Genomic DNA, 27,378 nt, shown 5'->3' on the forward strand with positions numbered 1-27,378 from the left:
TAGTCTTCACAAACTATGTATTTATCTGAAAGTGAATTTCCTTCTAAGTCTGCTTTGGTTTTTTGAATAGATTAATTTTTTCTGTTTTTCTATAAACTAGAACGATATTAACCCAGATAAGAGAATCAGTTGCTTTACTGCCATAGCAGTGTTGTTATTATAAAAGAGACAATTAAGTTTGGTGTGGCTTCTGAGTGCATTTCCCATTTCATTTAATAAACAGGAGCTATGGACATAGAATTTAAGAGAGCACTACCATCGTCTGAACTGCTACTGAAAGTCAGCCTCAAAGCCTTCAGCAGGCCAAACCCAAGACAGATTTCAGGTTTCATAGACTGTCTCTGAGGTCAAAGCATATTAAAAACCCTTTTAAAAATGCTTCAGTTTACCTTCTAACTGTCCCAACAGAACCAAAATGGCCTAATCATAGGGCAGAAGGCTCAGTACAGACCTTTTTGCAGGATCCAGAGCCTAGGCAGTACACAAAATAACACACACCCTCACAAAAGGCTCAAACAATCTGGCTCGCTCACTGAAGCACTTGGAAGAGCTGTAACTAGGACAAAAATAGACAGACATTGATGTTATAACTATCACTTCCTTCTAAAATTCTGTGAAATTATCTTCCCACACATGCAATCCTAAAACCAGTGTGATTAATGTATTCTGTCTGCATATCAATTATTATCTGACTGCAAAAACACTCTTTTGCCTCAGCAGTAAGGCAGAGTCACCTCAGCAGAACCCAAGTTCAGCCCCACAGGCGGTGCTTAGTTATCTCAAGGGATTAACTGGTCCCACTGCAGCAGCGTTTGGCAGGGCCTGCAATGCCCCTTCCTCAGCACTGCACTCACCACCCTCCTTTCCTTCCAGCAGGTTTCAGTCTTGCTGATCACCAACAGAAGGATCTCCTTTATGGAAAAGCAGAGTCCCCTCTGTACCCCAGCACGTAAAGGCATTTTCAAGACCAGTTGAACCAACCCTGCAGTCACTCTGAGCTCTGAAATTCAAGCACATACATGTGAAAACCTTGTGGAAGAAGAGCTCCAGGCCCTGGAGTTCCAAGCCTAAGAAAGGACTGGAACTATTAGGGTAAATCATGGACAATAGTGGTATTGTGTCATTAGAAATCATTTTAGCCACATTACCACAGTAAAAAACAACCTGAAAAATATTTTGTAGTTCTTCATGCTTATTTCCTGTTGTGTTTCTTGCTGCTTGATTTGAACAATTTAGTAATTCATAACCAGTCTTCCAGCCTCAGAGAGATGTTACCCTCCAAAGGGGTGAGCAATGATCAATGTAAATGGCACAAAATAAATACTGCAGCAGAAGGACATAAAAGTAACACTTGTGATATGACTGCTGGAAGGGCTTATTTTACTAGATTGGGCTTTTCTTAGTTGGTATTTTTCATGAGTTACTTTAGAGTCTGTTCTCAAAATTTGTTTTCTGTAGTCAATCTGTTATCATAGATGTGAGCATTTCCACTTCCTTGCTGTCTCCCTGCTAGAACAAACTTTAAACTTTCAAGAGTTTATGATAACATAAAGCAGAACAGAAAATCCAATATAGGTAGATGTTGTATTTGCAAACCATTAACGTTTCACAGATCTCTCAGCACTGAATATTTAACATCAGTGCCTGTCAGACATTATAGTTTTGTGAAAACAATTAGTATTTGTACAATATTATTACATACAAACATGAAATTATTTCTCAGAAGTTTCTGTGAATGGTTATGAATTAGCAAACATAACACTCCTCAAACACAAGAAGCAAGTTCAATTGCAAGCCATTCCTGCAGTGTAACTTTACAAGGTGGAAGTGAAAAACACAAAGAAAGAAAAATCCAAACATCTTCTAAGGGCTTATGATTCAACTGCCTTCAACAAAAAGTCTGAAAACAGAGCTGTCCCACTTTCTGAAGTCAGTTAAGAAAACTGGGGGTTCCATGTAGGCAGATCTTGTTTCCATATGTGATGACATGTCACTTGAGATGGGAGCCCTAGAAGAGGACACAGAAAACATTGCACTTCTGGTAACAGTCCAGGTCTCCTTGGGAACCCCTTTGATGGATACACCCCCAGGAAGGACCCAGATATTGCTAACAGAGAAAGCCCCGAAAGAGCTCTCCTTCCAAAAAAGAGAACCTGAAGATTTTCAAACAAAGAAGTGTCCAAATACTGGAAAACAGTTCTCCAATCTGAATACTCCATCTATTTGCTCTTCTCCCTTTACTTTTTCCCTCAGCTATGTGTTTGCAGATTTCCAGATGAGCAGCAAGAAGCTGCATCAGTTCAGACATATTTCCTTACAGAAGTCTGATTTACCTGTTTGATGTGGCAATGTACTCTCAGCTGAATTTCTTCTGCTGCTTACCTAATTCAAATGTATCAGCAAACTGCTTCTCATCTATATTTATAGAGAAACAGAAAATAATGGTGTAGCTCTTACATTGAATAAACTAAATAATAGCAAGGATAAAAATAGAGATGGCAGATGAAATAAAGACTGTGTGAACCCCTTGGTTCTAACTGAATATTCACTTGATGAGTCACACCACTTCCTTCCAAGGAAAACCCCACAGTGAGAGAACAGTAGACATGGACATCATGCAAACACAGAGCTTGCTCTTGGCAGACATTTCTCCCTACTTTCCTCTCTCTGGGATGGGAATGAAACAGCTGTGGATTTTAGATGCTTTAGAAATTTGCAGTTTGAAAATCTTTCCTAATAACTAACGTTCGTCATCTTTGCTCAAGCCTAAGGGTATAATTTCTTCTTATATTCACCTCAGAAATTAATAACAAGTTTTTCTTCTGTAGCCATTTAATATTTGCAGTTCTTGTGTGCCCCTCTTGTTTATTCTTTCTCTCTGTTCTCCTCTTTCTCTCTTAAACCCTTTTTTTTCCTTTGGGCTAACAAAATATGGACTAATATGGACAATTCAATCATATTTTCTTCACAGAATATTGTGGTTTAATATTAAAATAGTCCTTTAAACAATTTGCTGACCTAACAGAATACCAATAGATGATCTGAAGACTTAAAATCTCAAGCTCCATACTGAGCTGAACTGTACAGTTTTGTTGAAGCTACAGGGTTTGGTAGATTTAACCACAGGCTTCCAGGGAAACAGGGTTTGCTTGAATATTTATTGAACTCTTTGGTTCACTCCATTGGATGCCCTATTTAAAACACTTTTCTCCTGGTCTGTGCTCTGCTGGCATCTGCATTAAAACAGAGAATGACAAACAGCTCCCCACACACAGGAATGCGCGGGGACATCGTCGCTCCTGAATTATTCCCACCTAAAGCAGGTGCACGTCATGACAACCACCTATACTCTAGAATAAATTTTGGCAGCTGTGTTGTTTGAGATCATCCTGAATAATAGAGCTAAGCTACAGGAGAAGAAAAAATGTGGATATTTATTACATGAGAATATCTTGCTGATTTAAAAACTCGGTTTTATCACATCCTACACTGAAGGAAGCCTGCCAGTGAATCCTGCTGGGTTCTATCAATACCTCTGATTATGCAGGTTTCTTCTTTTACCTGTCATGCCACCCCTCAGCTTGGTCTTGAGAAATGTTGTCACCATACTGTAACTATGCTGCCTGTTGCTGTGAGAGACAGCATGTAGGACAATTATCCCTTCTGTCTGTCATTTGTTATCTCTAGATTTAAATCCTGAGTGGAGTCATTGTTTCATAAAGGCACTTTCCTACCATGTAACAGCACCAGAACTTCAGGAAAGCTCCAATACAGTCTGGAGTCCCTGAGGGGTAGCCTGAACTGCCTCTTTGGCCATTTGGATCACAAGGTGCCAAAGACCCAGGAATAAGGCAGTGGCTCAACATTGTGTTGTGGGCTCTGCCACGTGAAACACTTTTCACACGTGCTCACATCTCTGCTATGGGGGGATTTCCTTCTTACATCTTACAAGTATAGAAAATTCCTTACTTTTATCTTTAAAAATAAATTAATAATAATAAAGAGAAACAAAGAAAACTGTTTCAAAAAGCTCATACTCAGAACTGTGGGGCGTTTTTTCCCCAAGTACAAAATGCCACAATCTGGGAATTAAAATTAAACCATCAGGCTTTACTGAACGGCACAACTGCATTTAACGTGCCCAGAGATATAAAAGCCAACTTCATTCATGTTCCTTCACCCATCTAAATGCACAGTGAACAAATTACAGGGCTTCTTTAGGGAACGAATCAATGCTGATCCATAATCTTTGTTTCAGTTGAGATAACTGACTCTTCCATTTCCCCCCTTTCTATTGCAGGTACACAATTTGTTTTGTGGTTTGTTTTTTTCTCCTCTCAAACCTCTTAAATAAAAGCATCAGCTCAGATGAGCTTTCTCAAGTTCTGAGCAGTTCTATCTATTACTGAAAAACCAGAATTTAAAATTGCTTATCCAAGTGTTAACCAAATTCCCCAATCAATCTTCTCTTTCTCTCCAAATCATTCCCTTTTTTCTATCAAAGAATTCCATTATTGTATCAAAGGTATGTGAAAATAGCTTTCACAGTGTCTCTCTCCTGCCTTTATAGCAAAGCTGCAGATGGCTCCAATTCAGCCCCTGCTAAAATAAAAGAAGGTGAATTGCAATACCCACATAATTCCACATGAGCAGAAAATGGCAGTTTTGTTTGCTTCATCTGCAAACCTGCTGGTACAATTTCATATGCATACAGATAATTAGGTAATCCTTTTATTTTACATCTTTCATAGCCCTTCATTGTTTCAGCATTTTCATTGAAAACAGCTGGTAATCTCCATCAATGAAAACTGCATTTGTTTTATTATTATTATTTTCTGTTTAAGAGGCTTGTTAAGATATGCTGTGAATCATTTAAAAGGCCTGTATAAGCCAGATATATTGATATTAAAATAAAAGTAAGACCTTTTGCTTGCAGATAGTAAGGTAAGGTATTAAAGTTGATTTACTGAAAGGCTTAACATATATGAAAGCCCAAATCAGCTAAGAGAATGAAAATAGCTTGTATTATATTGTTTGTGAAGAGAGTTGACAGAGGTAAACACATTTTTACATGACAGCTCTTTAAAAAAAAATAGATAAAAAAGATTTGGTTGATTAATCTCCATAGCATTTTGGGTCTTGTTCCAGCAGTGACACAAGTGTAAGGAGGAATAGGAAAGGCCAGAAAAAGGGAATGCACTTAGAGGATAATGGGCTCCACTGGCCAGGGGAAGCAGGAAGCCCTTACTGTGACTAAAGTCTCTTACACTGCTGCTCCTCCTGCCATAATGGACCAACAGTCAAAATTCACATTAAAAACCCACTGTTTTATTTGCTGAGTGACATGCAGTTCTGCATGTAACTCATAAGGCAAATTCCACACTTTTCTGCAGAAGTTTCTGTTTAAATTCGGCATGCTGCACTTTTCTTTGATCGTTTTATCACACCCATGTCCTAAACGACCTCTTGGTAGAGAGCTTAAACGGATGCAGTAGGAGGTAATCCAAATTGAATATCTATATGTAGTTATGCATACAGTCCAAATGTGAAATTCTGCCTCCAAACTAGTAACAATGACACTCTTTAAAGGATTTAATCCCAGTAAGATGTCAGATGCCTGCTGGGAGCTGGCATTCAAAGAGGGGTGGCTGTGCCACCCGCTGCTAAACTATGTTAATAGGAGGGAGAGGGATCCTAAGGGACATGTGCTCCTGGAATCATTACCTGTCTCAGTCACTGCAGAATGGGGGAAGGGAATCATTTTCATAATGCCACAGAGATTTTCTTCTGAAGGGTCTGACTGAGCACTCCAGGGACTCGAATGATCCATCTACATCACGCCTCTCTTCTGGGAATGACGGGAGAGGCTGCACTGAAATCACTAAGGAAGCATGGCAGAGGATGGCCTTTAAATAACAAGTGAGGGCTGAGGACTCTCCCTCTCTAGTCAAGCAGACTTCAGTCTCACTGTGGCTGTAACACTAAGACTCTGAATTAGGATATTTAATTTGCATTAAATAATAAACTCACTGTATTTGCTTCTCCTCATAGCCCATGGCTTTGTAAGCTTTACTCACACTTTATATCAAGACAGACTCTCAGTGTAGGAGGAAAATGTGATGGTAAGGGAGCTCCTCACAGGAACCTGCTCTAAGCAGGTACGAGGAGGAACATCAGACACAGGCAGCAGAATCAGACCAATGTGCTTTGTGTTTCTGGCTTGTAATTCTATTGAGAACACTAATGTTAAACTTCTCTTTTTGAAAAGAAAGGATATAAGTTCTTTCAAGGCTTTCTTTCATCTTATCAATCATATTATTATTCCAGGCCAGTGTCTTTCTGATATGGATGCTTCAAAGAAACTCTGAATTAGAGTTCCACAGAAGAATATAAACCTGCTTATGAAGTTAAATAAACCTAAGGATTCTGTACACTTGCTTTCTTCCCTGCTATTGCATGATTAATCGTTGACTTTTTGTTGTTTTCTCCCATGAGATTTCAATACAACACATTTGAAAATATTATTTTTGTTCTGCTCATACCAGATAAAAAAACAAATGCATCTATGACTTTTGATCAGTTTTCTTCTTCCATTAAGATGGGTCTGTTGTAAAAATATTATTTTTTGCTAGTGTTTCCAGAGTCTCACTCTGCAGACATATTAGGGAAGAATCACAGTGAATGCAGCTTAAGTGCAAAGAATTTGGTGTACAAAAATGTCATTTTCCTGCTAGATATGTCCTCAGAGTAAAACTCCTCTGGCACAAAGCTAGTACAGAAGCCCTACTTTATCCCTGCCAGATCTCTGGGCAGGAACAGCAAGTTCCATAGGTGGATGATCTATTTTCCAACTTTCCCAGCCTTTAGCTTGAGATGCAATCCATGAGCAAACTCCTCTTTCAGGGAGCTATAGAACACCAGGGGTGGAAAATGCCAGTTCACATTTTTTCTCAGTAGTCTGCCATCATGGAAACCTGTAACACCCCCGTTACCTGTAACACCCCGGAGTTACTAAGTTATCAGCGACCTGTTGGGTAAACTTCCAACCCAGGTAATAGCAAATAACAGGTAGTTGTTGGGGTTTTTTCCAATTCAGCTTCTTTTGCTGTTCAGCTAAACGTTCACACTTCCTCTCCTTTCCCCTTCGGCAGAATGTATAAAACCTTTCAGTGAGTTCATGGTTAATAAAACCCCCAGTGGTCACACACCAGACATGAGTGCACCTCCTGGTCTTCTTGCATACCTAAATTCAGTATAAATTTTAAGCTCATCAGGTTTATCCAGCTGTTAGCTCAGCACCTCAGCAGCCCTCTCCCACATCAGCCTGGGCATCCTCACCTTGACCAGGGGCAAGGCTAAAATGTTGGGAAGCAGCACAGAGTAGCAGCAGCAAGCAGGGAAGATCACCCACAAGCAATGTTGTTTACATAATTAACATGAAATTTCCCTGGCTTATCTTCTTTTAAACTTCAGACTACAGCCGCTGTATACTATGAGAGGCTTTAATTGCATTGTATAAGGCTTTTGTTGCTCTTCCTCTGGGCTAAGGAAGGGGAGGGAGTTATCTTCTCAGCAATACTTCTTATCTCACAAATATATTTAACTACTAACTGTAAAATTGCTTGAAAAAACGCATCTTGTTGTGTCACTTAGGAATCATCCTTCTGCTGTGAAGGGAAAGAGAAGAGGTGGGAAGGAAGTTGGAGATGCCATGTCCAGAAAACTTTTCATTACAAAATGCATTTTTCTTTACCAGAGGAGAGGATTACAAGAATTTTGTTCTGCAAAAATCTGCCTGAAGCAGAATTTCTGTGCTACAGGAAGGTCTCAGATGTAGACATTGATACCTGGCAAAAGAGAGGTTTTGCTGGAAAGAGAGGAAGATGCTGTTTCCAGAAAACCACTGTTGCTTAGTTTGACAAGTCAAATCCAACTTCCTGCACTGTCCTTTGGAAAAGGTTGGCCCTGCTTCAAGTTCCCCCTCACCAGAGTATCTAATCCCTAAATCACTGCTATTGCAACCTGCCCTGACCCAATGTAAGCACTGTTAAGGGCCTCCTGTGCTCAGAAAGTTAAGGGAAGAGAGAGGAAAGGGCATGGAGCTGGACTCCTGCCTGGAAAAAAAAAATAACATGCATGCAGAAGGAACAATTTTAAGTGAATTATTTTGCCTCCAAAATTGATCCAATTTTCAGCAACTTGATTCCAGATAGTCTTTTGGACTTCCATTAGATGCAAAAGGAGCTAAGCAATAGTGTTATCCCTGTAGCACAATGGGGACATCATCTCTTTCTGTCTCTCTCACGTAGATACCCACCCACAGAATTTTTAATTTCTGAACAAATTTATAACAGAAATGGTATAGAATAAATTTATATGCACACACGAACACACATTGTGTGTGGGTAGAGAGATCATGTAAGCATCTGATGTTCATCTCACAGCTGAAAACTAGAATACCATAAAACTAATATTATTAGGATGCCAGATACTTTCTTCCACTGCACCGCATCATAAGAAAGGAAAAGAAGCTCTGGTGGAAGGAGGTAGACACTAAAGGAGCCAGGAGAACAGAACAACTGTGCTCCTTCCTGTTCTGACAGCCCCCTGACATAATGCCAGGCTCTGGTGGCTCACAGCCCAGGACCGTTTGAGAACAGATGGAATATAGCATGTTCCTTTCTGAAATTAAGGGAAGTAAGGGAAGAGGAAAGCAAAAGGAAGTGAAGCTCAGATCAGTACTTCCTGATCTGCACTTCCTCTACAGCACTTGATCCAGAGCCTTTTGAAGTCTGCAGACAGAGCTCCGCTGATTTCAAAAGGATTTGATTCAGAGCCCGAAGGAGAAGGAAAAAGCGTGTGGCATGGCAGAGAGCTCACTGGCATCACAGCTCCGTGGGAATGCACAGAGCTTTGCCCGGAGCTACGTGTGCTTATCAAAAGTTCTCCTTCCTTGGATTGCCCTTAAGACATGTTCCATCCAGCAGGACCCATGAAAAGATTTAAAATACGGTTTAATTTACATATATTTGACAGAGAACATAAGTGTTCTTCCGGAAGATTTGCGAGTCAAGTAGTGTTTTTTCTCCCCTTATCTGAAATAAAAGAATATTTCCTTTTTTCCTGGCAAAATGTTCCCGCATGAACGTTGTATTAACTCTGTATATTAATTGAAAATTTTTAGTGTTGTCTTTTTACTGTTACTGAACACAGTTATTACAATCAAAATTTCTTTCCTCTTTTAAGACTGGTCTTGCTGTGCAACGACCATTCCCAGTATCTCCCCAAATGCACCTTCATATCAGCGTTCTATAGCTAGAAAGTATTTTAAGTTTTCCTTCTAATAGCAATTTACTTTGATATTAAAATGTCCATCAAAATCTCTGCAACTACAGTCATTATAAAGTTCCCAATATTTATGTGGCTTAACAAAGAAAGACTTTTCACTAAAAAAACAAAAAAACAAAAAAACCACCTATCATTCAAAGTACCTCCTAGTCCAGTTTTATGTGTATCATATGGTTAAAGTAGTTCTCTGGAGCTTCACTCATCATTCTGTCTGGAAAATAACCAAAAATACTCCCTTTCCTCCCCCCTCTTAAAATAACCACACAACCTTTGTGAAATACACTGAAACAATAAATTACACATAGAACCCTTTATGTATTCACCCACACCATGCTCTTCCATGAGCAAGGTTGTAAGTGTGACATGGTGTGTGCATTTAGCTTGTGATGCTTCCAGAGGACTCCACGATGCTGCTCTGTCCCACAAATTACAGGGTCAAGGCTGAGAAAGGAGGCGGAAAATTTATAGATCAGGATGCATATAACCACTCGCCATGAAAGCTGTGGTGAGGCCCTAAAATCTGCGGCCTTCAGTTTGCCAAAATGATTAGAGGAGGTTTTCAGAGTTGTCAGGAACTGAACACCATGGGAGAAACAAACCAAGCAGCAGAATTATACACAAGGACAACATGTGCAATGGAACAAGAGCGGAGCAGACAGCACGGCTCGCTCAGCGTTCCTGCACAGACTAACATTGGAAATGGCAGATGGACAGGCAGCAAGGGCTTTGGAAGGGTCCAGTGGGCTAAAGAAGAAATTAAAATGCCGTATTTTAAAACGTGACAAAGAGAAATGCGTGCTCAAACCTGCTGGTATGGCCTGCTTACAGATGAAGTTGAAGTTTGGGCAAAGGGAAATCAAACGCCTCCGAGGCTACCAGTGAAGCAAAAAATTACATTAGCTTTACAGCCTCAAGCATATTTGTTAGTATTTAACAAATTATGTGCTTCATTTAAATACCATTGCTAGTAGCCAAATAAATTAAAATCACCTCATTAGGCTTTACATCAGTGAAGTTAAAAAATTAAAAGAGGCTTTTCTTACCTTCTGCCTAGGTGTCCTCCTGCTTGTACAGTCAGTGCCAGTAGGGACCTGTCATGGAGGCCTTTTTCCATATCATTTGTCTCTAGGCATCCTGAACCTAATGGATGTAATGAAAGACAAGGCACACATGTGATTTCAGAACATTGCCACAGTTCCACAATCAAAAACGTGCTCGCTGGGATATCTGAAATGGAACAGACTGAAGCACTTGCAGCTCTGCAGGCCCACGTGCTGCACTCTGGTAAAGACAAAGGAACAGGCACAAGCAAAGGCAAAATAAGAACTGATTGTATTTCCCCAGCAAGTTGCAACAAAACCAGGCAAAGCCCTGCACAGGGTAAACAGGAAGGAGCGTGGACAACAGCTTCTGCTCTTCACTTCTCCACCTCTCTTATGGTGTGACTTTGGGCAAGTTGTTTCACTACATGTGTTGTAGCTAACTGCTTCCAATACGGAGGTAAAGACACTTTAAGCCCACATTCAGGTTGTCTAATTTTCCCCTAAATTCCATTGTAGAATATTTTTCCTGATAAACATTTTTTAAGGTCTATGGCCAGTCACAGATGTCCAAAAACTGAGGTAGAAAATAGGCTATTTGAATGTAAGCCTTCAGTCTCTTTCACCAAGTCTTCAATTTATGGAAAGTTAAAACACAGTTCGAGTCACAAATTACTCTCAGTACATATGACCAGGGTTAGGGTGTCTACCTTGTGTGCTCCTACTTAAAGAAAAGCCCTTTTCCATCAGGATGGATAGGAAACAAAGGCATTTGCTAAGTATTTGCAACATTTGACCAGCTCCATTGACAAAATAATGGAAAAGCAAGGAAAGCCAAATTCTTTTTTCTCATAAATAGTTCATTCTCTGTGGAAGGCAGTTTGGAGAAACCAAAACCTCTGAAACTTATATTGTGCAATAGGTATGTTAGAAAAAATACATAGTATGACATTTTCTAAGTGAAGCATTTCAATTTTTATTTTAAAGTGTTATTTTGGTACCAGATTCAGCACATTCCATTTAAAAAAAAAAACATTTAGTGGGGAATAAAAAGTTTTATTCCAACAAAAAAATCTTTGCTAACTTCCTAGGATTTATGTTTTAATATGGAAGCAGAAACATTTTTTGTTCAGGTCACCCAGCAGCAGCTTCTGTAGAATGATTTGCACAGCCCTGCTAAGGGAATATTTGAAAACTTGCAGAAAAATTCTCTAGCTGCACTGCAGAAAAAAAAAAAAAGAAGACTGCATAACTCATCATAGTACCAATATGTCTCAACATTTAAGACAATATTTAAGATTTGCTATTCCTAAGTGCTGATTTCCTGTTGAAGTTAGCAGGACCATTTGCATACTTCTGATTAAATATCTTCCTAAAGGCTTTGCCAAGTCAAGGTACATGAAGCAAATGATAATGAGAGAAAGCTGTTGAATATCTTGACAGTTATCACAAAATTCTCTGAATAAATTACAAGAACGCTTTTACCTGTTATTGCCCTTTTGGCATGGAAGTCTTTGTTTAAAACAGTTCTTCCTCTTTAATGAATTTGACTTGTGATGATGATTGATGTCTCCTGTCCTTGCATTTTCGCATTCCTCTAAAGTGGTGATAACCACTTACAAGGTCCTGATCGCTCTGACACCAAGCCAGTGATGAGGAATAGGGAATAGAGACCTTCCCCATCAGCAGCAAAAACAGTCAGGTAAAACTACATGTAAAAGATGCTTTGCAGTAACCAAAATCAGTAGGAATAAATTAGATAGCTACATCCTCAGTGGTTACAAGTTAGGGCACCAGTGTTAACTCCTTGCTAGTTTACTGCTCCAGAAGTGTGCAGTTATTTCTCAGTAGTGTAAGAGCCAGCTGCTAGTTAGTGTTTGTGCTCTGCTTGTTCCTCTGTGGAAACCTGTTGTAAACAGAAGGCTGCCAAGGGTATCAAACTTTTCATATCGCTGTGATGTAGAATGAAGTTCATTATGATTTGAATTAGGGCACATCAAATTCATTGTGCTTTATCTGATGAGACTCATATGTTGTCCACCTCAAGAAAGGCAATCTATGGAATGTGATACTGGAGTTACCAGTAATTTGTTATTGATCACTCTCTTTGGCATTTTACTTCAGACATTTGCAGTATAATAGTGATGTTGAAACAGTCACATTTCTATTAAATATAACACCTCCCACAGCATGTTTAGTTCTCAGTTGCAATTCTTTACCTTGCATGCTATTTGGTGATTCTAAACTGTGCATATCCAAAGCCATACAGCCAGCACCATTTCAGCAGAATTCCACTGGCATGTTATACAAATATTGATTTTGGAAACATCTTTGATGTTAGTCAGTTCTTCAGAATATTGTATTCAGAACTGAGCATGTATGAAAAACTAAGCACACAGTGTCAGTGTACGTTGGGAAATTATACTCAAACTAAAGCAAAAACTGGTGCTCAGTCAATTATGAAATCTGTTTTCTCTTCACTGCTTATAAGACAAAAGAGACAACGCCATGGAAGAAACACTACCAATGCTCAGTTTGGGAGGAAGTAACTCATCCTCATGTTCTCCAAGGAGTGACAGGCAAGCTGTCCCCCAGAGATGACCATTTTATGAAGGTGCTGTAAGCTGCAGTTCAGACCACACTGCCCTCTTTCTCCCCACCACCCCTACCCTGATAAATACTCTGACCTGTGGAGCTTTGCAACCATGTGTCCAAAAGCCACAAGTCCTCACCTTTCCCCTTTGCCAAGGCAATGTTGGAAATAATCACAGATTCTGGTGCATTGAAGCAGCATATGTGGGGTGGAATAAATCAGAGTAGTTCCCTCTACATCCAAATCAGCAGCACTCCCTTCCTTTCTGGCAGGGAAATGGTCATTTCCACAATGGTCATGGGGGTGAGGCTGGGGTTGCAGGAGCACTGAGAGCCATAAAAGATGCTGAAGGACAGTCTGTTATCTGCCACTACAGATAAATACAATTAAGGGCCATCATAGTTTCCCCCAGCAGATCTAGTTCTTCCTAAACTCGTTCTCTCACGTTCCTGCAGTCATCATTTCTTTAGTGACTGCAAAGTCACCAAATTGCTTCTCACTCTGTACACAGCAGCAAAACAAGATGTCAAAAGAGAAAAAGGTGATTCCCTAGCTAAGTATGTGACAACAGAACAAAGAATTTAATCTAAATCACTGTCTCTGCTTAGCTTTACACACACAGACAGAGATGAAACCAAGAGTTCTGGATAATTTTAACCAGAGAATTTATGACTGTTGTTACAGGTTTGGGATGGGAGAAGTTGGATCTGCATTGCTTCAACCTGCCCTCAGGACCATAAAAGAAAAATCATTATCCACAACAAGACCTGAGAGCAGAGCTCTGAGCCAGGGTCTGTGGGGTGCCTGTAACCCACCTACAGCCCTCTGCAGGACCCAGCACACCAGCAGAACCCTGGAGCTGCTTCAGCCTCCTGTTCTCCATCCACAGGCTGTGGTTCCAGATACATGCCAGGATGCAGAAGAACCTTTCGGTGTCTCTACAACAGACTACCTGGTCCCCAGCTGGCCAAAGACTGTGCACCACTTACCAGAGAGGATAAAGGGATAAGGAAAAAAAAAAAAGGTAAAAAAAGGAAAAAGATAAAAAGGAGGAAAGGACAAAAGGGAAAAATAAGAAATAAAAATGGAAACAGGCAAAAAGATAAGAGAAAATAAAAAAGGGAAAATAGGAAAAAAGGAAAGACAAACCAAGGGAAGAAGAAAAAAAGAAAAATGGATGGGAAAAGAAAGAAAAAGGAAAAAAGAAAGAGAGGGAAATAGAAAAAAAAAAGAGGCCAACATCCTTTTAAACACAGGGAATGAGAGGTTAACTCAGAATATCAGAAGGGAGGACTAGAATGAAAAAGAAAAATTAAAAGTGAAAATGCAGTTTGTTTCTACTGGCATATGCAAAACAAATACCATTTTCTACATACTCTTAAACAGACAGATAAACCAACCCCCAGTGGTTGCCAAAGTGAAAGAAGGACAGCTGGACCACAGGGTTACTCCAGCCATTAGCATTTTTGCCAGTGGATGAGAAAGCATTTCAAACTGAAACGTGTATGGTCAGCAGAACATAAGCATTAACTTATTGCCTGTCTGATTTTCATCTTTCACTTCAATGTGCTGAATTATTAATGTCATCCTAGTCACTAGCTAACCTTTTTTTTTTTTTAGTCTCTGTGTAATGTTAAGTCTTCACATAATCCAGAAAAGTTCAGGGTTCTGAAGCAGCAACCCTCCTAAGACGACCTACGAATACAGGCTACTTCAAGTGCAAAATAAACTTCTCCCACATGCAGTTACCATTCTGCACCGGCAGCACTGCAGATCCGTTCCTGAAGGAAGACAACATTGTAGAGTCTGTGGTGCCTTCAGGAAAAAACAGTGTTCTGGAAGGCAGAGGGAAGCGTGACACACCAAGGGCAGTGGGGGTTCAGTCTCCTGGCAGAAGGCTGAGATGCAGCTGGAGGCAGTTGCCTGCTCAGAGGAACCTTCCTTCCAAGCCATGGTTTGTGCCCCAAGCCAAGCCAAGGCTGCTGTGAAAGCACTCCCAGCACAGCTCACTGTGTCAGAGGGATGGCAACTGCACCTTCCACTGCAGGGCTGTGGCGTGAGCAGAACCACAGGCTCGCTTCCCTCGGATTTTTGCAGTAATCCTCACTGACTTTGGAAGTGCCTTTCATGGAAACACTCCTGTCAGTTTGGCCAAAGGGCTGGGGAAGCCTGTGCAGGCTGATCAGGTCAGAAGCTGATCAGGCAGTTTGCAATCCATGTTCTTTATCTGTTAGAGAGAGAGGTAAGGTCTTTGGTTTAGGGAGCAAAGACATGTGGCTGGAAGAGAGGAAGCTTAAGCTGTATTCAGAGGGTTACTGTTACCAGAACATTTCAACACTGGAAAAAAAATTGTTTACCACCACACTGCTTAAAAGGTTTGAAAGTCTTCAGTGATGAATGGGATTACCTCTTTATTTATTTATTTATCTGTTTTGCAGATTAGCACAAGCCAAACCAAATATATAAATTTCATTCCAGAGGAAAAAATATTACATGCCTAGGGGGAAAAAAACAAACGACTGTGTTTTACCTTAACACTGCAATTTGAAAAAGCAAACTTGAGAAGAGTGATTAAAAGCACATGAAACGGGAAGCATGCCCTTTAAATACCAACTTCTAATTGCAGTGGTGTGAATATGTAAATCTAATTACACACATTTAAGGAGTAGATATTTTATTAAAACTGTCTTGATGTAAATTGCACAATCATTTCTTTTATTAAGACTGATCATCGATTTCCATTCTGGTATTTGTTAATAAGGACTGACAAAATACCAGAGACTTACCATTTCTAGGAGCACTACAGCAATGGCTTTACAGTACAGCTGGATGGATACCCTCATGCTCAGCTCCAGCATACTTGTGATATTAATGCAGTCCATGACAGGGCTAAAGAAAAACCTAATTTCAGCTGCAACGAATAATATGTCTTAAAATGGCAAGATATAATCCCACTAGATGAGATTTCAAAAAATTTTGCCTTTCTTTCTGAACTGGTGGGCACATCTCACAGTTACTTTCAGCCCACTCCTGGGTATTGAGGCTGAGCAACTGAGAGCAGCCCAAGGGTTCTGTCTGAGGGCAGTCACACCTCACAGACAGTGAGCTCACAGCCACACCTGTACCCACTGCTTTTGTGCCAAGGCAAGTAGGTGCCTTGTGCAGAGCTCACCACTTGTGCTTCAGCTCATGGAAAGACAACTGGGCCCCAGTGCACAGAGCAGCTGTGCCTCCAACCCCGTGCTGCTTTGTCCCAGGGCTCAGTCCAGCTGCACTGCTGGGAACAGACTCTAACATGCTTGTCTGATTTCTTCTCTGAATTTGACTGCAGCGCCCAGTCACTGATCCTTATTGCAACTTCCTCATAAGATCCAACCACCCTTTAGTATTCCCTTCTCCAGAAACATCAATGCACAGGACAGCTCGGGCAGAACAAAGGAGACACCCTCTCATTTTAGTCAATGAGTTACAGGATTATGCTCATTATTTTGCCTTACAAAAGAAAGCCCAAAGTATCTGGATTAGAATGTGCCCATTACTTCTCTTTCCCAGCTATTGAAGTGTGAGAAATCTGTGCCAAGAAACACTTAAACAAATTGTTTCTTCCTCAACACTCTGTCTCCCCATATTTGAAAATCAATACTTCCTCTCCCTTCTTTGTGTAATTTTTGTTTTCATTTTCCAGAACAAGACAAACTGCAGTTTTCTAATGAGAACACACTTCTCACATGTATGTAGACCCAAACAGTCAGTATATTTTGTAAACTATTGACAGCATTGTAAACTTTTACGACTTAAAGAGAATCTTTAGTATAATGAAGTCCATGGTAAAGCCCCAGTACTGGAGTTAAGACAGTGCACAAGGATTTGAGCTTTTTCAAGAACTTACAGGTGTAGAACCTGAACATGCCAGAAGAAACACACTCTGAAGTAGCACGAGTAAACTGGCAGGGAACACAAACTTACTATTCATTTTACTTAAAATTTCAATTTGTAGAGCCTATTAGAGTCACTCAGAACTGGTTTTTGAATTCTCAACATCTTCTCTTTGGCAATACTGAATAAAGGTAAATTATTCAAACTGAAGAAATATCTCACATGAGACCAAGGCTAACACGCATACTAGAATGAGAGGGGGGAAATATAACAGCAAGGAAAAAGCTAAATTGTGTTTATTTCATGTTTGGAGGGAAAAATCAGGTGCATTTTAATTCATTCTAAACCATTTTTCCTCTCTCAGAAGTAAAGGTTTAAGGGCAACCTTTCTAAAAGTTAAAAGAAAGAAAGATTTCACAGACTGTTAAGCTTCATCTTCTGAACATCTTTTCCAGAACAATACACTAGTAATACTGAAATCCTCAACTTTCTCTTTCACTGAATTAATGATTAGTCATATTTCAAGCACCCATGCACAGTACTTTGAAGCAAAGGTGCTCAATACAATTCTACAATCATTTACATGAACTATTCATCTTTTGCAGTCAAATTTAATTTTATACAGAGGTAGTCATTCTTGCTCTGTTATTTAACAATCAGGGCCAACATGAAAAAAGTAGAGTAAACCTCAAATAAATCTTATTATTGACTATTTTTGACAGCTGATGTACAGATGAAGGTATCAGGTACCTTTCTAAACGGGGGGAGGGGGAAACGGTAGCAAGATCACTCAGTGAAGCTCTTGGTGCTGAGTTTCCTCTTCATAGTACAGGAACTGAGTATGGCAGAGAAATGGAGAAGAGACCAGAATCAAGCCTGGAAACATGAAATATGGTCCTAGTTTCTGCTAAGGGACAAAGTTCCACACCAAATCCAGGCCTTACTTCTCAAACTGCGAGTCATTAATGCCATATTAGGAAACTCTAACTGCAGCACTCAGAAACCAAAGGGACAGCAAAAGAAAAACACCACGAGGAACGTGCAGGTGCAGCACTGAGACACACACACCCCTCCCTGAAAACTTGCACACCCTTTCAAGGTTTCAGAGCCTTTGGCTCAAAACTGTCTGTGGAGAGAGGAGCAGGGCAGTGCCTGGAAGACCAGCCTTCACACTGGCTCCAGCTCTAAGCCAAGGATGAGAAAGCTGTTTATAACTCTGCATTACCTTGAAATCTTCAGAGACTTCCTGGCAGAATGAACATAGGCATTTGCAAGTCTTCCCTCCTGACGTGGCTCCTGCTCCAGTCTTGTGCCTGTGCATGTGCATCCATGGTACGGGACCTGCTGCTAAAGGAGAGTGGTGATGTTTTGTTCCCATGGACAAGAGGGAATGGGCTCAGTGACGGCTACAGGGACAGCAGTTCATGGGAGCAAAATTTCCTTTAAGATCCTCAACTTAGAGGAATTCCAAGGTTAAGGCAGAACAGGATAGGATTTTGCAAGGAGATCGTTATTTGGAGGTTTTAGTACTCTGCCTCTAACCATACCAGAGGAGATCAAGAGTTTGGTTCTTTCTGGTCCTTCTCAGAACTCATCAACTTAGAAAGAAAAATAACTGGATATTACACATGTCAGGTCAAGAGTGAAAAATCATTCTGACTGGGCCAAAATGCCAGATCATCAGTACCTCTGAAATAACAATGCTAGACTTTATAAGTTGAAATACCTGAGGCAAGAAAAAACTCCAACCAACAGCCCAGATTATCTCACATTTATTTTTAAAACACTGTACTGACCAAATTCCTTCCTGAATCACACAGAGGGCAGAAACTGTCCTATAAATTACTGCAGCACTGAAAAAGTCAGCTCACAGTCATAGGCCATACCATCTTTGCATACATCTGAGTACACTGCATGGTCCTTTAAGTTTGCATCCTGTGCCTTACATGTGGCTGCTGGAGGTCAGCTTTGGGGTTTTGTTTGCTCCTGTAGCCCCATAGCAAGATGGTCTATTTGAATCCAGGTGGTAGATGAGAATGTTGCAGCTTTGTGCCTCCATTCCTGTTGGTGGTACTCCAGCCTCTCTGAGACAAAGTTCCCCTTTATCAGCAACAGAGATTTTGTTTGGAAAGGTGTGGACAGGTTGGACTGGGACAAAGACAGGAATTTAGGTCTGTGGTAAGATCTGAAGCATTAAGTGCACTTAGTGGTTCACTGGAAACCTTGATTGCTACAAAGATGGGTTGGATGGAGAAAAATCTATCACAGTTTTGCTCCAAGTAGAACTGTAAGAGATGTTTCAGTGAAAGGTGTTCCAGGTGCCTCATGTAGCCCTCACCAACAGTGGCACCTCCGCAGCCCAGGGCCAGGGTCTGCTCACAGCAGGTTGTGGCTGGGAGCACCAGGGTCAGCACTGTCACACAGCTCCCTCAGCCTTCAGACTGGGGCACAGCCACCGCGGTGACATTCCTCTAATTTATGTTCCTACCCAAACTGATTATGATCTTCTCAATTCACTGCCCCTGAATGCAGCTGAATTAAGACACCAGGGTAATAAATGGGCTACCATATTAACAGTGATGTATCTCCCTGTTCCACAGAGCCAACGTCAGACTAATTTTCATGTGGAAGTCATACTGTCACTAGACTTCACTGCCATTAAGAAACAGTTAAACATTAATTAATAGGCATTTAAACTTACTAGGACATGTTTAGTGAAAAATTCTCCATTGGCAGAATAGTAATTGGCTTTCTAAATCTCACAGATCCCTTAAAAATGATTTTTTTTTATTTGCATGCCCCATTGCTCCACCATTTTAATGTACAGTTCATTTGGTAATCATGTACAGACAGACAGACAACTAATCTATTTCTTCTGACACTTTGTTTTAAAGTCCCATTTAATGTGATCACTTCCTAAGAGAATCGAGAATATAGCAGGAGAAAAAAATGTAAATGAAAGCATTTATCAGCCTTAAAAGAAACACAAGAACAGACTGTTAATATTCAGAAACTCACTGACATTCCAATAGCAGTAGTCATTTCCAAGCACTCTCTCCAGGAGAGAAAACATAATGGAAAATTTAAGTTTGCTGTTCCCTGCTTCACGCTACTGTATCTCCTTATTTTAAAAAAATCAATACAGGCTATTAATCATTTCACCCCACGTCCGAAGATTGTGAATGCCTTAAAAGGCAAGCTGTAAAGGTCTGGGGAAAAAAAACAGAAAGAAAAAAATCAAACCCACCATAATTAGGAGACAGACGTTTCAAACTGATATTTAAATTATACACTGTCTCTCACCGTTTTTTTACAGATCTCAGCCTCCTCACTCTGTTGAAACACACAGTCACAGAGATGATTATTTCTCTACCCTTACTGACCAGCCCAGGAGCAAAGAAAAGGAAGACAGGATTTTATTCAACAATTTAGAGCTCTTTCTTATCCTTTTTATCTTAGCTTTTTTCCCCCTTAGCTTTTATATACAGGATATAAAAATAAACAGAATCATAAAACACTGAATAAAGTCAGCTTCCTTTTGTCTTCTTGCAGACTCCTTTTTCCAGGATCACTCACTCCAGACACTCATTTTGGCAACTGAGAGCACGTTGGCACATCTCAGTTTGGTGCAGAGCTGACCAGAAGTGGATCAGCAGCTTCACAAGCCAGGAGGAGAAATGCCATTCTGCACCACACTAGAGTGCTGCTGATCTCAGTTATTGGTGAGCCCTTGTGCACCTCACACTCGGGTTGTGACCCCAGGTTGATGGCACACAACCCCTGATGCCCACAGCAGCTCCTCAGGAAAGGCAGACTGTACCAACTCCATTGATCACAGTGTAGTTAGACCATTTCAGACCACATTGATAGTTTCACTACAAACATCAATAATTAAAGATTTTTTTAAATCCCCCTGGCCATCTGTCAGTCTGTAAGTGTGCAGCCAAAGAAACACTAACCCAGACCCTGCGCGATAAGACACTGTTGTTTCACCTCAGAATTTTTCACCACCACCAGAGACAAGACCTGGTGACCAAAACCACTGCTGAGGGGACCAGAGCCCCCCCAGCAACTTCTTTACAAGTGCTTTTATGAAAGAGCAACACATGCTCTTAAAATGGTGCATTCTCTGAAACTGCAAGAGGCTCAGCAAAAAACTTAAAATAACTGCATTTCTAGTTGGCGACCCTTTCTAATTTTCAACAAAAAAACGTGCTTAAATACCAATGGGAAAGAAAAGCCCACACCACTGGAAAGGTGACAGAGACACCACGACCTCACCATAGTAGCATCTCTAATTTAATGCTGCCTTTACTTCACATGTAATGCCAGCAAATTAAAGCCTTCACATTTTAAACAATTATTGACTTGTCTGATTTATGAATACAAAGAAAGCTAAGTAGTCAAAATGCTGTTTGAGCTGACTGAATTGGGCTTTAGCTGGAAATGCTTGTCCCAAAATAGGGAAAGCCTGCCCTCTAGAGCACTGTCCCTCGCTGAGAGAAACCCGTCTGCATCAACTGATTTGCGCTTAGTGTCTAGCAGAGAAAAGTGAACTTGTGTGATTGTTTTAGTCCTTTCTCAGATGAATTGAAAGCGACAGATTTTTCAGTTAGAAGTATTTGAGTCTTTGACCTAGAAAAAAGTTTTCAGGTTCAAGGTTAAAACATAACAAATTCCCAGCTATGTGAGAAGGGACATGGGCAAAACCCAGTGCAGGAACCCAAACATGCTGCTTTAGCACCACTGGGGCCACCTCTGCAAAGGACCAAAAGGAACTGCCTCTGAGACACACCAAAGCCCACACCAAGCTGCCATCTGCTCTCCAGCACCAGCTGTATGAAAAGAAGGCATAAAATTCCCACAGATACAAAACCTGTGCACATTCCCGGCTGAACACTGCTGCCATACAGTCCCAGTGGTGGCACTTGCTGCCCTGCACACCTGTATTGTGGCTCTGTTGCTACACTGACCACGCAGAATGACAGCACTCAGACCTGGAACTGCTGCCTGCACTGGAGAAGCACTGCCCAGCTCTTTGGGTCCTCCCCACTGCACCCAAGCAAATCTGACAGAGCAGGCAGGAGGGGAGAGACAGAGAGAGGAATAATGGGATCCTTGCATCCTTACCCCACTGCATCCTCCTTTGTCAGAGTAGCAAATTCAGTCATAGCCACATGTCAGGAGCAACACACGGGGAACAACAGCATAAAGAGAATCGTTCACTCCTTATATCATACACTTAGTGATATATATCGTACCTGCTTGAATAAGGCATAGTCTGACCCAAGAATAGATCATAGGAAGCAGAAGGACATAGATGAAAGTCATTGTCTGAGTTCCTGTTGTCTTTGGGGTGCTTTCAGACACCCTTTGAGGATTCAAGGCAAAATACTTTACAAAAAAGTATTTCTGGAACAGGGTACAAAGTACTTCACAAAAAATGGCAGGTCAGATTCTCAGGTCATTTCAGAAAACTGTATTAAATTTGCCAACAGGAACCTCCTGGACATAGTTCAAGTCACCTGGATACTGATTCTTTCTGCATTGGTCCACCTCTACACTCTTCTACACCTCTCAGGCAGTGGCACTGAAAAATACAAAATCACTGTAGCTCAAGGTGACTTAACCTTTCTCTGCTTGTATTCACTTCTTCACCCACACGTGGCAGATCTGGGAATTAAGCTAGAGGCTGGCGTGGGAGGGAGCAATGGTTTGGGGTGTCCTCACAGAGAGCCTGCAGTTTGTAGTGGTGTCAGAATGTGGAAAGAGCAAGTGTTTGGCAGAAGGTGGAGGAGAGGTGTTCGTGGTAAATGAGAGTGAGGGTTCAGGGCTGGGCAGACAGATGGAGGTTTGCATCAGTGAGAATAGGCAGAAAATGAGAGCATCTTAGTGGCATATTTAATTCCTGTATGCTTGTTCTTTTAGGCAACAACCTAAGCAACTGCATTCATTTCATGCACAGACATCTCTAAGGATACTCTCATATATGGAAATCACTGAAATCACAAATGAAATACATTTGTCTCCCTGATACATTGCAAGAGCCTTTTCACTAGGCACAGCTACTCAGTGCAGCAGACTCAGAAAAAATAAGCAACAACGCACAGAAAAAATGTTCACTTGTGTTCCTCTGAGTCTCTAGGAAACCATAACTAATTACTGTTATTTAAAGAGGAAATGCTATTAAATCATTTGGGGTGGACAGTACTGATCTGATGGGAGGAGGGCTGTGAGCCACAGCAGAGCGTGGTGTGGGAAAATACGTGTTTGCAGACCAGCTGTTAGAGCTGAATTCTCCCCACCCACTTCTCATTGCCAGGCAAACATATTCCTGAAACTTGCCCCAAATGTCACCACCACTTTCTGTTAATCCTCTCAAAGGTGTAAGAGGATCTTCTAATGACAGAGGAATTAAAAATCTCACTGCTACTTTGAGTTCAGTGGACAGCATGACCGAATGATCCCCCCTTCCTGCCCCCAGGAACCAGGTCAGGGAAGCAGCACATCAAGGAGAGCCAGCACCTCCTGCTCTGATGTGCTTGCACAGCTCAGCTGATAAAAACCAGACAGCACACAATGCCAGGCAATACAGATGGAGACCACTTGCCTTTTCACTGTACCTGCACAGATAGCAATATTAGCTTTTCTAGTTGTATTCCTTGTAACAATTTTTTTTTCTGTCTGTTTTGGAAGCTAGAAAATTTCAACAGCATTAATATGCTTCAGTCCCCAGTCCCATCAGAAAATGTTTGTTCCTTAGACAGAATATGAATCACTGTAATGGACTAGCTTAGCTTCCACTTCTACATACTAATGTGAGATGCATGAAGTACCAACAATGTGAAGTGAACACTTAATTTACATTTGGGTAAAAAGGGAATGACACATACAAAGTATTTGCCTTCGTTAAAGTGCTTTTGCACTTCTGTGAGCTTTGCTGATGTTACTTCCTGGCATTTCCCTTGCTGCTGAAAGGGCCACCCTGTCAGGAACAATGGTGCTGGACTTTGAAGATCTGAACCGTAGGACGTAGTGACATGAAAACAAAGACATACTGTGTTTATCTAATCCTTTCACTTCCCATCCTTCTTGGATTTGGAAATGGGACATTTAAGAGCAGAGGAGGTTCTGCAGAAGTAATGTGCATTCAGTTTTATGGTTTACTCAGCAAGGCCTAGTCTTCCGTGGACTATTTTTTTTCATGCCTTCTTGACTAACTTGAATGTCTAAGAACATTTCCATACTAGGCTAATAACTGTATGGCATTTCCAAAGGTGCTTACAACATGAACTGGTGAAACAGCAGAGTGATTAAACCTGAAAACATTCTCACTGGATAATTTCTGATGAACTATCATTTCTGTTTTAGTTGCTGAACACTTTATGTGCTGTTGCACTACTTAAAGTGTTAAATAGTTACTGGATCTAGACTAAACTGGTAAAATGTGATGGCTGATTTTTTTCTCAACATTTTTAGTGACTGGTATTGGCATTAGAAAGAAATTTCAGCAATTAACTTCTGAAGCTCCACTTCTAACATAACATTTTTTTGTATTGAAAATTTTCTATGGGAGTAGAGTATGAGCTGGTTTGTTTTTTTTTTTTTGAAACTGGCTTTCTGGAGCAGCTCTTAATCTCTCTCACACAGACCAACTAATGAAGAGACTGTGTCCAGCAGGTCAGGTACAGTGGCAGACTTGGAAGGCAGAAAACTCTTTGTGCTCTTCAACACTATCTCTCTGCTACTATTTGTCCCTGCTGTGAAAAAGAGCTATTTTAATCCAGATCCTGGAGGGGTGAAGGAGGCACAATCACCTTCCGTGCACCCTTACCTGCAGCTGCTGCCACCAAATCATTAACAGTACTAACAACACAGCGATAAGCAAACACAAAGCCACGCCCCAAGGAAAACTAATTAAAAAGGCTGCTCTTTACTCAGCTGAGCCCATATCACACTCAGGGGAACTTACTGAATGCCAATCAAAAAGTTAACTAAGTTCAACTGCTTATTAAAGTAACAAATATGCTTAATTAAAATGTTGAAAAATTATTTTCAATGAGGTAGTTTTTTCCTGAATTTGAAGTGTGAAACTTAAAAATTTCAGCAGGAATATTTCTCAAGTTTGATCTCCTGTATGAAATAATAATAGGAAGAATACGGCATGAAGCCCAGTTTGATGAAATTAGGACTAAGTCTGAAAACAGACATATGTTCTTCAGACAACGGCTCTTGTATGCAAATCTAGAGAAAAAAATGTCAGTAACTTTCCCCGTTAACACAGGGCTCAAACTCAGTCATTACATTCACTTTATTAAACTGATATTTCACCTTAATTATAGAGGAATAAGGCGACTCACAGTGGAGGAATCATGAGCTCTGTTTCAGCACTTTGGAAGCAGAGATCTGTAGAAAACCAGTAGAGTGGAGGTTGACTGGAAAGGTGTCTTTCACAATGAATGTCCTTCTCATTTATGATCAGCCATAACATTTCTTCAAACATTGCTGAAGTCGCAGATGATTTCCTATCAAAAATCCAAATTTTATGTCATATTTGTAAATAAATGTATATTGACTTGCCAGCTATGTTCTCCCTCTATTTCACACCTTTGCAGTATAAACACAGGTTTGACCTGTAAGAAGACATTGGCTTGGTTAGCAGTTGAGTTAGTAGTAGGTTAGTTAATTTGAGAGTGTTAAGAAACTACATTTGGGCATTTCTTAGGCATAAAAGTATTGAAATCTGAGACATTTGAGACACTTTGCAAAGCACCTTTTTCTCAAAAACCAAATCTCAGAACACAACAAAGCCAAATGCTACCACCTGCTCACTGGCATTTTAGGAAGTCTTAAATTTTGAGTGCACACACATCCACCAGCCTTTTCCATCACTAAGACAGGGAAGGCAAAAGGAAAGCTGGCAATCACATCAACAACTCAGAGCTTATCCTCAAGAAACTCTCTCTAACCACCAGGTCTCTGAAACTGGGAAGAGGAAAGAAGATAGCACAAAGGAAGTGCCAAAGGCTCTAGTTGTTACAAACCCTCTTGACTTTTCATCTGATGCAGGAGTAAACAGAAGGAAGTGCTGATGAATGTCAGAACACACAGCAACACTGCCACCACCATACCTACCCTCTATTTCCCTCTCTCTCCATGCCTTCCAACTCCAGTGAAGAAAAACCAAACTTGGGATGCAGCCCCTGGGCAATATAACACTGGAAGCACTAGCTGCTTTTGCAGTGTTTGCTATTTATCAGTCTCATCAGATATAACAAAGGGAGCACATAATCAGTCATCAATTTATTAGCAGGGGAAGTGAGCTGCCTCCAGAAAAGCCAACAGAAAGAAGGGTCAGGTCCTATTTATCAATTTTTTTGCCCCATGTAACATCTGAAAATTCAGGGAATATATAACAGCTACAGGGAATACATAACGGGGAATATCAGCTCCATCACTTAGAGTGAAAGGACTAGGTCATCCATTATGTGGCAGGAGCCATTAGAAATAAGGAAAAAGTTTGCCTTTTTTGCAAAAAAGGAATTCAAGGCCACTGAGCCCAAAAGACTCCCAGCTAGCTGAACAAGGGGATTTCTGCCAGAAAGCTCTGTTGCCTTTGAATGACTTTTTTTTTCTACAGAAGCTTACATAGGAAGATAGAGCTACACAGGCTGATTCTAGTCATGTAACCTTGAGGGAAGCAGCTCGAGGGCCTCAGCCAACCAAGGAGAGTTTTTCCAAACCCAAGTCAGCCACTCCATCCTTGTTAAGGAGACTTGACAGAAGGAAGCAGAGGTAGGGGAGGTCTTGGCTTCAAGGCCGTTGCACAAGAGGTCTCTGAAGAGAGAAAGATCAGATAAAAGACTGTGCACTTTTCCACAAATCTAAAACTTTCTTGGACTCTGTGAGGGAAAAAATGAGTGGGAAGAAAGAAAAGAAATCAAAAAATCTTTGCTAAGCTCCCGTTCCAGTGTTTAACATTGCTGCTGTATGAAGCAAAAACAATCAAAGTTCATGCAGACTGGTGGTGAATAAATCTAAGCTGCTCAAAGAATCAAAGAATCCACAGTCATAGAGTCCTAGAATATCCTGAGCTGAAAGGGACCCACAGGGATCATCGAAGTCCAACTCCTGGCCCAGGTCTCACAGCTGAAAGGCAGCCAGAGGCAGGATCTGAGATTAGACACACAACCAGTCCCTCCCCAGATGAGTGGTCCCCTGGCAAGATACCACTGGCAGAACTTGCTTACAACAGGTCAGACTGCAAAACTGATTCACACTGTGACAATAAAATACAGCTTATCTACTCTGTGACTGCAAGGGATAACGCAGGTGGCATTTCACCTTGACTGCTGTGATAACAGGAACATAATAGAAATTCATTCTGAACACAATCCTTTCTGCAGGAATACAGAGATATGTTAATTACACAGTGGTACTGCATTTGGATTCTAGCTATCTTAAATGATATTTTTAGGTCTAATTCATGTAAAATGAGGAGACAATCTTTTGAAGGCACAG

General features: G+C 40.8%; 1 long non-coding RNA gene across 1 annotated transcript in view; it reads right to left on the bottom strand.

Moving 5' to 3' along the window:
* The window catches only part of LOC113972761, a 58,272-nt gene extending 42,347 nt beyond the window's left edge, over positions 1-15,925 (bottom strand). Inside the window, exons 1-2 of the long non-coding RNA XR_003535999.1 lie at positions 15,768-15,925; positions 10,392-10,488 (exon numbers count right to left, since the gene is read on the bottom strand). This is a non-coding gene — a long non-coding RNA (uncharacterized LOC113972761). The remainder of the gene's footprint in view (positions 1-10,391; positions 10,489-15,767) is intronic.
* Between the last annotated feature and the right edge of the window lie 11,453 nt (positions 15,926-27,378).

This window comes from Neopelma chrysocephalum, unplaced genomic scaffold (genome assembly GCF_003984885.1).
Source record: "Neopelma chrysocephalum unplaced genomic scaffold, ASM398488v2 Primary Assembly neopelma1_96, whole genome shotgun sequence".
NCBI classification, from domain to species: domain Eukaryota; kingdom Metazoa; phylum Chordata; class Aves; order Passeriformes; family Pipridae; genus Neopelma; species Neopelma chrysocephalum.